Source organism: Sus scrofa, chromosome 15, assembly GCF_000003025.6.
Source record: "Sus scrofa isolate TJ Tabasco breed Duroc chromosome 15, Sscrofa11.1, whole genome shotgun sequence".
Classification (NCBI taxonomy): domain Eukaryota; kingdom Metazoa; phylum Chordata; class Mammalia; order Artiodactyla; family Suidae; genus Sus; species Sus scrofa.
The window spans coordinates 135,002,715-135,016,692 of NC_010457.5; the positions used below are offsets into that span (position 1 = coordinate 135,002,715).

Here is a 13,978-nt window from a genome sequence, read left to right on the forward strand (position 1 = left end):
GAAGATGTGGATGCCGGGGGCTCAGGAGAGCGGCCAAAAGGTCGCGGTAATAACAGCCACCTCTAGATCTGCTCGGTACCAGGGACCGCGATCCCAGGGACACCCTCCTGCCAAGACCTCGCTCCCTGGCCGGCGCCCAGAGGAGGAAGAGGAGGAGACGCCGAGGCCGGATCCCCGCGGTGGCTCGGGAGACTCGGCGCCAGACCCCGCCTGCGCGCGCTCCCCCGCCCGGCTTCCCCGCCGCCCGGCTCGGCCCCGCCCCTCCGTGCTAGCCCCGCCCCTCAAGCCGCACCCCACGCCCGGCCTCTGGGTGGCCAACCGCTCGCCCCTCCCCCAGACTCCGGAGACAACTGCTCGGCCCCACCCCTTGGTTTTCCACCCGCCCCCTCCTCTAGACGGCCTCGGCTAGGCCCCGCCCCCCCACTCTAGCCGCGCCCCTACTTATTTACACCCCGCCCCCGCCTCTCCGCCACCTTGCAGAACCCTCCCCTCCGAGCTTGCCCCGCCCTCTGCGAGCCCATACTCCGCTCCTGCCTCCGGGAGGCCGAGGCTCTGACCCGTAGCCTCCTTGTCCCGGTTTTCCTCCCACCCCCAGCCTCCTCTGAGCGCTCCGTTCAGACTCCGCCCCTGCCACCCAAGGCCAGCTCCGCGCAGGGCCACCCTCCCCTGCGGCCCCGCCCCCGAGACCCCGCCCCGGGACCCCGTCCGGGTGGGGAGACCACCCCTGCTGTCAGCTGCCTGGTCCCCGCCCCCCGCGCCCGGCCTCGAACGCCCCGCCTCCGCCCCACGGCCCCGCCCCGGCGCGGGGACCACCCTCCGCCCGCGGAGGCGGGGGCCGAGTGCTCCGGGCACTCTCGGCGGTCCCGGCCCTTCGCCGGCGCCGCGCGGTAGTTCCCGCGGATCCGCCCGCTTTCCCTGCGGGGCGAGTTCCCAGATCGCCACGAGAGCCGCAGCAGCCAGCGGGACGCAATGCGAGCCAGGTAGGCAGGCTGCGCTCGGGGCTGTCCCCTGCGGGCCGCTCCAGCCCCACTGCCCGGCCTCACTCTCGCCGCGCCTGCTGGGGCTCAGCGGGTTTGCACGCCTCGCGGGCGCGGATCGTTTCCCAGCCGCCTCAGTTCGGGGCTCCAGAGTGCCGGACGCGGCTGGCGCGGGACGGCTTCGGGAAGCCTCGCGCGCCCCTCGTGCTCTCCCGCGGGCCCGGTCACCCGGGCGCAGGCGGGCAGGCCGGGGTTCCGGGTGCCAAGCCGCACTCACAGCCTCGCGTGCGCCTGGCGGATCCTCCTCCCCTGGCCCTAGAGCGCTTCCCGGGGCCGGCCCTGGGGGGTGGCCCTCCTCGGCAACCGGACGCGTCCTCGGGGCGCTCAGCTTGTGGGGCCGTGGGCACTCCGAGGGCTGGAGGAGCCGGGGCTCCCTCTGGCGCGGCCCGGGGAGGAGGGCGAGGCACGCGGTCCCGGGTTAAACTTGGTGACAATGCATATTTCAACTTCTTGGGAGATCCCTCATTTTAGGATGGAAACGAAAACCCCGGTTTCTGGCTTGGCCGTCCGGCGACCGAGCAGCCGCGAGGTGACAGCGCCGGCCGCGGGCGGGTAGGGACGGCGGGAGAGGCGCATGCTTGCTTAGTGGTGTTTCCCGGGAAGCCGGCTCCGCGGTGCGGATTGGCGGCCCGCAGGATCCTGGCCGTGGAGTCCGGCGGCTCCTAGCCCGAGGCGGGTCATGCGGCCGGGGGTGACCAGGCCGCGCTGGCCCTTCCTCGGGGTATCGGGCGGCCAGAGGAGCCGCCAGAGGGGCGCAGCGGGACAGCGGCCGGGCTTCCTACGTGCGCAGAGGCCGGTGGAGCCTTACCGTTGAGGTTTAGAAAGAACACCGGGCTGGATTTTACCCGTGCTTATTCTTTCCAAGTTAGTGCATGCAGCAGATCGGTACCGTGTGCTTATCAGTAGTAAGAAGTTAGCATAACTTTTGCTCTGCTCACGAAAGCAATATACGCCCCGGGTAGAAATGTAAACAGTAAAACAGGAATGTAAACAGTGAAATAAACCATCATTGATCCCACAGTTCCTACCGGCCTCAGTTTTTACAGTCTTTAATACCCACATTTCACGGGCTTGCCGGTTTAATCTGTAAGTTTACAAGCCGAGCCTCTCTTAACTAAATGAAAGCAATCCCTTTGTGCGGCTCTCCCCTTTCCGCCCTTCTAAACGTGGTGAGCTCTGAGCACCAAAGTTTGGGTGTCCAGGGCCTGGCTCCCTTCTCAGGCTGTGCGTCCCCTTTCCAGTGGGTGGGGATCTGCTGGCCTGAGATGGAGCGAAACAGAAGCCTGGAGTGAGCTAGACCATCGGCTCAGACTGGGTTGGCTGGGTTTGGGTTCCTTGCCTTGTAAAAATGAAGGTAATGACTGGCAATCAGCTTCTCAGGGCACCATAAAAATTAATGGGTGGTTGGCAAGGCGTTTGACATCCTTGGGTGGACAGCGGCTGTACTTTGAGGGGCTAGGGAGCCTTTTGCTGGTCTCCGATGCTGTGGTCATCAAGTAGAACAGCCCGCCTTCCCACCTGGCCATCTTGACCAGGAAACAGACTCGAGGAGTGTGTGTGTGGGGCGGGGGGGGCCTGGAGAAGGTTCCTGGCGCCCTGCTCAGTGCAGTCTGTCCAGGCCAAGCCCCTCAGAAAATGGAAAGAGCCCAAACTCCCTATTTGCCTGCCTCCCTGTTTTCTGCACGTGGGCAGACGGGAAGCGTGGAAGGGGGCTTTGGCCCTAAGACGCTCCCCAAGGTTCGCAGGCCTCCTGCTGAGCTGAGAAGGAACAGTTAGTTCTGGGACAAGGACTCGGTGAACAACCCGGGCTTCCTAAGCATTTGTTTTATGGCGCCCTTGTTTACGAAATGAACAATGACCAGCTCAGATCCGCGGGGCCTGAGAAGCTTCTGTGAGCTTTAATTATTTTTTTCCTGTTGTCCCAAGACTCAGGCACCCTGCGTGAGGGCCCTTTTAAAACAATTAGGAGGAACTTCTATCATTTGTTATTTTCAGACACCAGAAGCCCTAGGTGCCTTTTGTTCCCCTGGCAAAGGAACGGGGAGGAGGAGATGAGAGATCCTTTTTCTGTCGCAGGTCCCCCGGGTCCCCGTTTGTCATTTGATAGTTGCATTGTTTTTATGGACGCTCCCACCAGCCTGTATTCTCTGCTCAAGGTCTAGTGGCTGATGGCAGCCGGACTGGGGGTTTCCGAAAGGACCCGGAAAGTGGGCTGGAGGAGTGGCTATTAGGGTCCCCTGTTCCTATAGTGCCCCTTAATTTTTTGGTGTAGGGAGGAAGGTGGGGGGGGTCTTCCTGGGTTTTCTCCTTTGCTGCTGTTTGCTAACTTGATTTCTGGTCACCCAGCAGCCTGGAATTGTTTCCTGCTGGCTGCTTCTGCAGCCTTTTTTTTCTTATTCAAATGAGATAATAAGATATGCTAATGTCACTGAGGTTTACGCCCCTGGGTGCTGGAAGGCGGCCCCAGCGTTTAAATCCTCGCATCCGGGGCAGTTGGGGGGGGAGGGGGATGTGGGCATTCTTCCAGGGGAGGAGGCCGGCTGGCTACCCTTGGCTTCTTAGGGGAGCCCTTGGTCCAAACAAGGCCAGAGTTGGGCCCTGGCTGACCTTACCCCTGGCTGGGAGCAAACTTCCAACCCTCCCTGCTGGAGCCACCAGCGTGGTGCCTGCCTTGTGTCTGACCGAGGAGAAGCTGTTGTTTAGCCCGTTGCCCTGGGCCAGCCAGGTGGGTTTCCCTTAGCTTTATGTGCAGATACGACACCTGAGTTGCGATTTTTCTTCTGAGAATTGGAGTCAGGCTCCTGGGATATTTCCTAAGGCCCTGGAGATGGGCGCTAGGACTTCTTTGTCCTGAAGTTCCTGCCTGACAACCAGGAACTGAGAAGGGTCACTGAGCTGAGCTGCTAAATAGACTTCACCGTGACTGCACTGGCCCGGCCAGAGGGCAGCCTGGGGCCATCTAATGTTGACACTCAGCTACCAGCGAGCTGGGTCTCCTGGTACCCAGGGATTTGCACGATAGAAGTCCCACATCCTGCCGTCACGTTCTGTAAAGTGGCAAAAATAATTCAGCAAGCCCCTGAGCACCATTGAACCATCCAGCTACTCACTCGGGATGTTCCAGGGAGCCCGAGCCTGCTTGTCCAGGGACCCTGAGGACAAGTGGTGTATTACAGGATGGCACCTGACACCATCAGGACCGGCGTCTCAGGGGGAAGGATGTTAAGGTTCAGCCTTCAGAAGACAAGGGAAGGCTGTAGGTATTTTAGAAATAAGGGTGCATGATGTGTGTCTCGAAAGGGTGAAATTCCTTACTGTCCTTAGCGCCTGTCACCTGCCAGGTAGACACCGTGCCTTTCCAGACCACCAGCAAGCAAACATGGGCTTGTGGGAGCACAGTGGTGTCCTGAGTCCAGCTATTTTCAGTGGAGGCATGGGGGGTTTTAACACTATCAGTTGCTGAGGGTTTATGATGGATGCCCCAAGTCAGGTGTGCACACTTCAGATGCTCACGAAATCTCTGAGGGCTTCCATTTCTGGGAAGGCTATGAGAATTTAAGTAGCTCCTCCCCCTTGCCCTGGAAGTGGTTGAGCCAGGATTTGAACCTGGATCTGCTCAGCCCAGCGGTCTTAATCACATCTCCCTGTGTGCTGAAGTAAAAGAAACAAGTGGCTGTCACACGCTTGGTGGTGTGAAGACACTGGCATGAAAATAGCAGAGTGCCTGCCTCCCTTACACGATGAGATTAGAAAGGTGATGAAATCTGTAAAAAAAAAAAAACAAAACAAACCCTGAGAAATCTTTGCAGCCTACACAGAAGCCCACCCTTTTGCACCTTCGTTCCTGGGGGCTGTGCCCTTGCGCCGCATCCTCAAGGTAAAGCTTGATTTATTTGGAAGATTTGGGATGTTCATGAAGGGATAACTCGGGCAGGATCTGCTTTGAAGTTTGCCCTTGGATCATGAAAAGAGGGTATTCTGGGCAAAGGTGGACACTCTTTGTGGGAAGGCTGTTAAATAAATGTCAAGTAATTGTCCATCTTCCACTTCCTAGTCAAATAAATGAGAAACTAATGAGATTATTCTTATCTGCTCCATAAAAGCTCGTCTTTAGGGAACTCTCTTTGCTGATGCCTCTTAGCCCAACTCTTCTGAACAAATCGAAAAGAATACTTTCTGTAAAAGGCATTTGTGGTTCCAAACCGGTATTAAATTATCTTCTCGCTCTCCCCTTCCTCTGGGTCTGCTTCACTGAGGAAAGCCCTGCCCCACCGAAGCCTGCTAACTCTGCAGGCTGGAAAGAAACACACACGTTTCCTTTTCTGGCTTCTCTGCTCAGGTCCCTGAGCCTGAAGTGGGCTGATCAACCTGTTCTCAGGAGAAAAAAAAGAGCTTTGATGGTAGCGCCTGCCAACTGCCCTGGTGTAAGTACTCCCGCCTTGGCTGATTGCAAGCTGCCTTTGGGGGTGGCACTGTTGCTAAACATTGGACAGTCTGTGTAGCCAAGAAGAGCGGCTCCAGCTCGCCTTTCTTGCATTGCACTGAGCTCACCAGCACAGCCCCCCATATATAATGGATGAAAGGGTTGCCTGGCTTCTGCTTGGACTACGGCTGCCCAGGAGCTGTGTGTCCTGACAGAGGCTTTGGATGTCACTGAGTGGCCTCCTTTGGCCAGCGACAGTAGAGTGCTTCAAAACGCAGATTCCACTGTGTTCAAATCACCACGGGGATTCAAAAAATCCCCAGTGTGGAATCACCACGCTGACATGTATCCAGCATTGGTCTCCACTGATGTGAGGGATCTGGGTAAAAAGACCGGCGCTGGGTACCGTTGGGACTGGGCCTGACAGTCCCTGTGTTCGGCCAAGGAGTGTTGAGCCTTTCCCACGAAGAGCTGAGGGAGGTTCTTCAGCAGGAGGCTTCCAGCGCAAGGAAGGGTCCGTATCTTCCCTGCTGCCAATGTCACTCTTACTCCAGTGGCCCTTTCTCTCCTTCAGGGTGGCTGCCATGTTGCTTTGCCTTGGCTGCTGCTACTGGTCCAGGATGGAGACACGTCTTCGTGGAGCAAGGAGTCAGGATGGAGTGAGAGAAGCTCCTTGGGTGGGTCTGCTGAGCTGATCTTGGGTGTTGAAGCAGAAAGCCAGAGTCCAGCAGAGCTCCCCAGGACCGTCCCAGTGAGGAAGGAGGAGCTTTTTTTGAGTCTGAGCTTGGTTGCACATAGACGCTGAGGCTTTTTTTTTTTCTCTCTCTCTCTCATAATTAGCAGTAAAATTATTTAAAATCTAAGAGCTTCCTTGAGAGGCAGCAAGCAGGGGGGAAGGGGAGTATGCCTGGGCTTCTGAGCCAGTCTTGCGAGCCTTCTGGGATGAGGAGGAGGCCAGCCAGGCCCCGGGGTGCAAGCGTGTAAGGAGGCCTCACTCTCGGGCTGTACACACGCAGGATCTGCCCTCCTGCTTTGAGAGAGGGCTGGCTCGGGCTCATTTCCTTGGAGTTGAACTCGTGATTGGGGGGAGCACGATTCTAGGGACCCAGTGAAGGTGGAGCGGGAAGGCCGAGGAGGAGGAAAGAGGCATCCGAAGGTAGGAGCTGGACCAGTGTCCCTGAAGCCGAGGAGAAGCTTGGGGGAAGAGGAAGAGCGTGGGAGCCTGACACAGTGGGCCGCTGTAGCTCACCGATGATCAGAGAAGTAACCCCGGGAAGACTGGGGCCCTTCGGTTTGGCTTGTTAGAACCACGTGATTGTGGTAGCAGGGAAGCTTCTAGAAAACCCAGGACCAGGGGCATAGGCCACTGAGAAGATGTTGGTGATAAAAGGACTGTCATTTGAGGATAGCAGAGCAGGAGGGAGCCAGGGTTGGGGCAGAGAGACTGGGATGCTGGGGGGCCGTGGAGCCCTGGTGGAGGGGCCTCTGGGGATGGACCAGCATGGGGCCATGGAGGGGGCTGGTTGGGGGCTTCATTTGTCCCTAAGACCCAGCTCCCAAAAAGCTCCTCAGGGAAGCCTTTCCTGACGCATCAGGTCAGGGGCTGACTGCTGCTCTCTTACCTGTCTGGTCCCCTAGGCCAGCCATTGCTGGGCACAGGTTGCATCTTTATTGCTGCATCCTTGATGCACAGAGAGCACCTCCTACCAATGGGGAGGGACCAGCCTGGGTGGGGACTTACCACATAACCACATAGCAAGGATGCTGAGAGTCGCTCGTTAGATGTCTTTGCGAAAAATTACAATAGAGGACAGAAGTCATGTCTATGAATAATTATTAGTTGACTTGTAAACGCTTTCGAGCGGACCCCACATGACTCTGCTGTCTACCATGGAGCCTAGCTTTCCCACCTTTTTTTTAAAACCATTCATGCCGTGGCCCTTTTGGAGAGGATTTTAATTTTTCTAGCTTTAGGATACAGAGGACTACAGCTCTTCCTCCATTTAGGATGGGGTTGTGTCCTGATAAATCCATCCTACGCTGAAAGCATCAGCAGTGGAAATAAAATGCCTTTGGTACCCCAGGCCTACCCAGCATCGCAGCTTAGAGTTGCCTAACTTAAACCTGCTCAGCACACTTGCGTTAGTCAGCAGCGGGGCAGAATCAGCTGACACAAAGCCTATTTGAGAATAAGGTGTGGAGTAACTCATGTCATTGATTGATTGAACGATCGTCCCGGCCTGGGCTGCAGACTGGTCGTAGCGTGTTGGTTGTTGGTCCTGCTCATCACTCCCTTCCCTGCCCAGCATGGACAGGAGAGCATCAGACACCTAAGGTAGCCCAGGAAAACAGCAAAATTCCAAGCATTGTGTCCTCCAAGTGCGTGTTGCTTTCACACCATCGTAAAGTCCAGGATGTATCAGGGACCCTCTGTAAGTGAAAGAACCAAAAATGCGCAGATACTGAAACATTTTTCAATGACCCTAAGAATCATTGTTTTGATAAGCAGTGTCCAATAGTTGTGTGTCCCTTACAGAAATGGAAAATGGAGGTTCCGTGTTGGAATTTAACTGGGCATAGTGGTTGTAGCTGGCGCAGTACAGATAAATAATTCATGTAAAGCTCTGGACCGGGGCCTGTGTAACCCAGGGCCGGCCACTCAGCGGTCGGCCTCTAGGGCTGGTCTCACTTTTCCTCCCCTCTAGTCCCAGTTATTGGAGCAGTTGTGGGTTTTCTTTCCTGCCTTGTGGCTTCAGACATCAGCGTTTATGACTTTTTCACGAGGAAAGCTCTATTCTGGTTTTGTGCTCCTTGGCAGCGGTTTGACTCTTTTGCCTTTAGGCGCTGCATTAGGAAACCAAGATTTACAATTTTGGTCCCATTTCAGGCCCAGGTCGGAGTCTGCTCTTCCTTTTTGGACGCCTGCGTATGAAACAGCCTGCTTCGCCCAAGTGAAAGTCATCATAGGTGATTTGAGAATTAAACAATTGACTTTCCATGATATTCTTCTGAATACTGCTTTTTGTACCCAAGACATCGTCAGGGAACAGAAGCAGCTGAAATAAGTTTTCGGGGGCCGGACTGTGACACATCCCTTTTCTCAGGGGCATCGCCAGTGGTCTTCGTGGAGACAGGTTGTATTTGGGGTGACGTCATGGCCTTCGAAATCCCACTCGCCTTTACCTGTGGTGTGGATCTTGGGCAGGTGTGGCCTTCTCTGAAGCGGGGCGTTCTGGTCTCTAAAGTGGCGATGGTGAGAGTCAGCCTCCCTGGCTGGGAGGTTGCCACGTGGAGATGTGAATTTCACTGTATCACCGCCTGCCTTGGGCTTTGAGCCCCATTCCTGTCCTGGGGAGGCTTTTGTGAGTGTGGCCTACCTGAGTCTTGCGAGCACTGTAGATTTTTTGTCTGTTTGTTTCTCACCCACGGCATTTGGAAGTTCCCAGGCCAGAGATTGAATCCCAGCCACAGTCCTGGCAACGCCTGATCCTTTAACCCGCTGCCCTGGGTCGGAGATCAAACCCGCGCCTCTGAAGCAAGCCAAGCCACTGCAGTCCGATGCTTAATCTACTGCGCCACAGCAGGAGCTCCTAGATTATTTTTATTCTAGTTTTTAAATTTTATTTATTTATTTATTTTTATTGTATTTTTAGGGCCACAGGTGCTAAAAATGGAGTTCCCAGGCTAGGGGTCGAATCAGAGCTGCAGCTGCCGGCCTACACCACAGTCACAGCAATGCCAGATCCAAGCCATCTACAATCTGTAATCTACACAGCAGGTTCAATCCCTGGCCTCGCTCAGTAGGTTAAGGATCCTGCGTTGCTGTGGCTGTGGTGTAGGCCGGCAGCTTCAGTTCTGATTTGACCCCTCGCCTGGGAACCTCCATATGCCGCGGGTGCGGCCCTAAAAGGCAAAAAAATAAATAAAAAATACATAAAAAGCCCTGTCTGCTCAAGTTCTCCCCTGCCAGGTACTCAAGTAATCCTGTGTTCATTTTAAAAATATTAGAAACTGAAAAGGAAGGAAGAAAAGGTCTCATCAGTGGGATCCTGCTCATGGTAGCTGCGCTGGGCGTTTTTGTGTCTTTCAGGTATTTTCACATGTAAATCTAGACCCTTCCAAAGGAGACACGGGCTGGGGGAGTGGAAACTCGCTTTTTGCTCGCGAGGTGCCTGCCTCGTAGTAATCCTTCAGCCAGTCACTCATTGTTAAATGACTACGATGCTTTTTTATGGGAAATTGTTGGCATATTTGCAGGTTAATAGGTACAGATTTGCATCCTCAGTTTTCCTGTCAGATTTGTTCTTTTTTTCTTTTCTTTTTTGGGCCACGCCCACAGCATATGGAGGGTCCCAGGCTAGGGGTCACATCACAGCCACAGCAACGAGGGATCCGAGCTGCGTCTGCGACCTGCACCACAGCTCACGGCAATGCCGGCTCCTCAACTCACTGAGCGGGGCCAGGGATCGAACCCGTGTCCTATCCTCATGGATACTAGTTGAGCTCGTCACTGCCTGAACCACAGGAGGAAGTCCCCAGATTTGTTCCCCATTTAACTTTGCAGTGACTTTGAAGTAATAAACAGCACTGCACTGAACCTCTTTCAGTGCGTGGATGTCTCTCCTGCAAATGAAGTGTTTTTCTCTTATTCTTAAAATCTGTAAAGAACTTCTGGCTCTGTCCACTGTTGGGTGAAAAGCACATTCAAAGGAGTGATCTTCTGGAGAGTTCCTCCGCCTTGAGAACCGTCCTGGGCTTGCTGGCCTCCTTTGGGGAATTGCTTTCTGATCACCCGCTCGCTCACGTGCTCTGTGTTGGAGCTTTGGGGGCAGGGGTTGGAAGGGCACATCTCGATTTTAGGGTGCTAGTTCCAGAAACAGTAGCATATGGGGACGACCGTGTGTCCTGCAATCTCAGAGCTGTTTTTCTGGACGCCTTTGGGGCCCGCTCCTCCCAGAAAGGAATGCATCTGATTTCCAAACACTCAGCTTCCAGAACCGTCGCTTTGGAGTTCCCATGGTGGCTCAGTGGTAACGAACCCGACTAGCATCCATAAGGATGCGGGTTCAATCCCTAGCCTCACTGGTGGCTTAAGGATCTGGCATTGCCATGAGTATAGGTCACAGACGTGGCTCGGATCTGGCATGCTGTGGCTGTGATGTAGGCCAGCGGCTGCAGCTCTGATTCAATCCCTAGCCTGGGAACCTCCATATGATGCAGGTGTGGCCCTAAAAAAAAAAAAGAACTGTCACTTCAAGCTCTGCAGGGCCCAGTCACCCTGGGTGTGAAGAGTGGTCCTTGGGGCCATGTCTCTTAGTGAGCTGGGGTTTGACCTGGCACAGGGCGTTGGCACAGACCTGAGTTTTGAGACCCACCAGTTCATGAAAAGGAGAAAGTGCTTAATACCCTCCATGGATGCTGAGGCTGTAATTTTGATTTCTAGCTGTGGTCCGGCATCACAGGACCTCTTCGTTCTGGCGAGAGAGGAATGTGCTGAATTATGGGCAGAATATGCGCTGGCCCGGCTCCTGAGCGTGGCTCTGCAGGGGCCGCCAACCTCCACTGTCTGGCACCGTGGCATCCGTGAGTCAGTGCCTACCTGTTGTGGGGTGAAGCTGCCCTTGGCGGGCTGCCCTGAAGGCAGGAGGACTGCTCTTTCCCTCTGGTTAATTGTTCTGGGTGCTAGTCCACCTCCTGCAGCGGGGGCGGCAGGGGGGAGAGTCCCTAGATCGGGCTGGAGAGCTGGGTCCTGTTGTAACTCTCTGGGGCATCGTCCTGGCCCCATGCCTCCTTGTCAGCTCGTGGTTAACCTGACCTCAATCTGTCCCTCACTGCACTGTATGCAAGTGGCAGGGGTGGGATGGAGAGACCCCCAGGGACGGCCTCGTGTAGGGAATCGGCCCCTGGGGACCCAGGAGAAGAGGTTAGGGTTCCCCAGGTGTGCTGGGTGTCAGGACTGGCCCCCTAAAGAAGCCCTACTAAGTGGGGGCCTGAAGGAATTGGGTGGGGGCCAATAGGGGAGCTTGGATGGCAAGTAGTTTGGTGAGTACTGAGAGCCCAAGGAGGAGCCGGCTTTCTGGGAGCGTGTGGCGGGGATGCGAGAGGCAGGTGGCAGGTGGCTGGGAGGGCAGGTCCTTCTGGGGTTCAGTCAGCTTTGAACCTTTGTCTCAGGCTGCAGGGAAGATGGCTACAGGTGTGAGCCTGACTGCACGGTGTCAGGGAGGAGAGCTGATAGACTGCACCTCCCTCCTCAGCCCTGACATCCCTGCAGCTGCCTTGGGGTCCTCTCCTGGGGCCCCCTTTCTGACCCACACAGGTGCCGCTCCTACCTGACCTGTTGTGAGAGCCTCGCAGAATTACCCCATTGGTTAAACACCGCCGTGTGCAGTGTTAAAAGTTATCCTAATTACTGAAAATGACACTTCAAAACCGAGCCAACTGTCGGATTATTAAGAGTCACAGCATTTCGGAGTTCCCGTTGCGGCTCAGTGGGTTAAGAACCTGACATAGTCTCCATGAGGATGCAGGTTTGATTCCTGGCCTCAATCAGTGGGTTCAGGATCCAGTGCTGCCACAACTGGATCTGGCGTGGCTGTGGTCGTGGCTGTGGCTGCAGCTCCGAGTCGACCCCTAGCCTGGGAACTTCCATATGCCGCAGGTGCTACCGTTAAAAAAAAAAAGTCACATCATCTCACATTCCACAAAGGAAAAGTATTGATAAAGAAGCAGAGATTTTTCCAGATAGAACAACATCAGAGGGATGCGGTGTGCTGGCTCAGAGCACCTCGCCCTGGTCAGCTGAGCCCCCAGGGCACGGCTCCAGGCGTGGTCCAGGCTCTCCCCATCAGGGTCCGAAACTCCCCAGGCTTCATGCCCCTCCTGACGGCCCCCTCCTGGGCTCCACGTGAGCCGCGGCAAAGTGGCGGCTTTGCTGGCCTTTGGAGGATTTCTGTCTTTAACCCACATTAACCTGACTAATCCTGTGTCTGCTTCTGGGGAAACTTCAGTTCAGCCTTCCACTCCGGTTGGACAGCCAGCTGTCCTCCGCACGCGCTCAGAGTGAAACCAGTGCTTTATCAAGGTTAAAAGGGACAGAACTAAAAGCTGGAAAATGATGTCATAAAGACCTTTTTTTTTTTTTTTTGGTCATTAGGGAAATTGTCAAGCAGTTGGCTGCTTGCTAAATCGAGGGTCTGATTATTATTCTGGGAAGTAGCGGGCTTACTTTGATGGGCCTGAGAATGGAGAGCGTAGCGGTGGCTCCCGCGGGGCCCGGGAGCTGGGAGGCTGGGAGTAACAGGTGAATAAAGTGTGCAGGAAAAGCGTCGATTTACGGCTTAGCCGGTGGCTGTAAATTAGACATTATAGAAAAAAACATGAGCGCGTGTGACTTTGAATGTGTCTGGTTGTTTGCCGTTGTCCTTTGCCTTCCGAGTTTACTGCTGGGAATTGTAACTAGGCAGCTCCGTAGAGCTTGCAAACAGGGCTGGAAGGGAGCGTGTAGAAATAACGGTGTGGAAATGGATGGGCAGGAGGTTGGGGGTCATCCCCCCCACCCCGACCCCCCAACTCCCTTCGTTGTCTTTAACCAAATGCAGTAAACTGCAAATTTAAAAATGTTTGGGGGATGGGAGTTCCCACTGAGGCTCAGCAGGTTGCAAACCCGACCGTGTATCCATGAGGATGGGGGCTTGTTCCATTCCCTGGCCTCGCCTAGTGGGTTGAGGATCCGGTCTTAACGAACCTGTGGCATAGGTCGCAGATGTGGCCCTGATCCCGTGTTGCTGTGGCTGTGGTGTAGGCCTGCAGCTGCAGCTCCAGTTCGACCCCTAGCCTGGGAATCTCCATGTGCTGCTGGTGTGGCCCTAAAAAGCAAAAACACACAAGCACAAAGTTTGGGGGAGAAAGCGGAGAGGTGGTAGCTAAGATAAATGTCATATGTAATATAATAGAAAGATAAAGTACCACGGGCAGACTCTGTACTAGGTCCTCTTATCCATAAGATGCTCACAAAACCCAGCAGGGTAGGTGGCATCGTTCCTGTCTTGCCAATGATGAAACTGCAGCCAGGGGGGTAATTAATGCATCCACGGACACAGCAAGTTTCTGAAAATACCAAGGAGTAAACTGTTTTCCGTGGTGTTTATGCCTGGATATTAACTATGGAGGGTATTTAACCAAACTTTGAATGCCAGGCTCCAGGAACACCTGTCCCACTGTGGGCATATGGACCGTTAGAGTGGGTAGATGAAGGGCATTGAAAAGAACACAAAGCCCGACGATATACTGCAGGGCATTCATTGCAGAGCACCTGTCAGATCGGAGCTGTCCCAGAGTAACTCACCTGGACCACACGCCACCCTCCACCCACTTCCACTTCCGCCCCCACGATGTCTTGTCTTCCATGCTGGCGTCTTTTTTTCCATGTGGCAGCGACTCTTTCTCACATCCTGCGTTTGAGGGTGCCTGTGCCTCCACTGCCTTATCTTGCTTCAAATTACAGGGATACTCGGAAACT

At 54.9% G+C, this 13,978-nt stretch overlaps 1 protein-coding gene across 1 annotated transcript in view; it reads left to right on the top strand.

Moving 5' to 3' along the window:
• The window catches only part of SH3BP4 (SH3 domain binding protein 4), a 91,301-nt gene continuing 78,109 nt past the window's right edge, over positions 787-13,978 (top strand). Inside the window, exon 1 of the mRNA XM_021074833.1 lies at positions 787-980. The gene's annotated coding sequence lies outside the window, so the exon portion shown is untranslated. The remainder of the gene's footprint in view (positions 981-13,978) is intronic.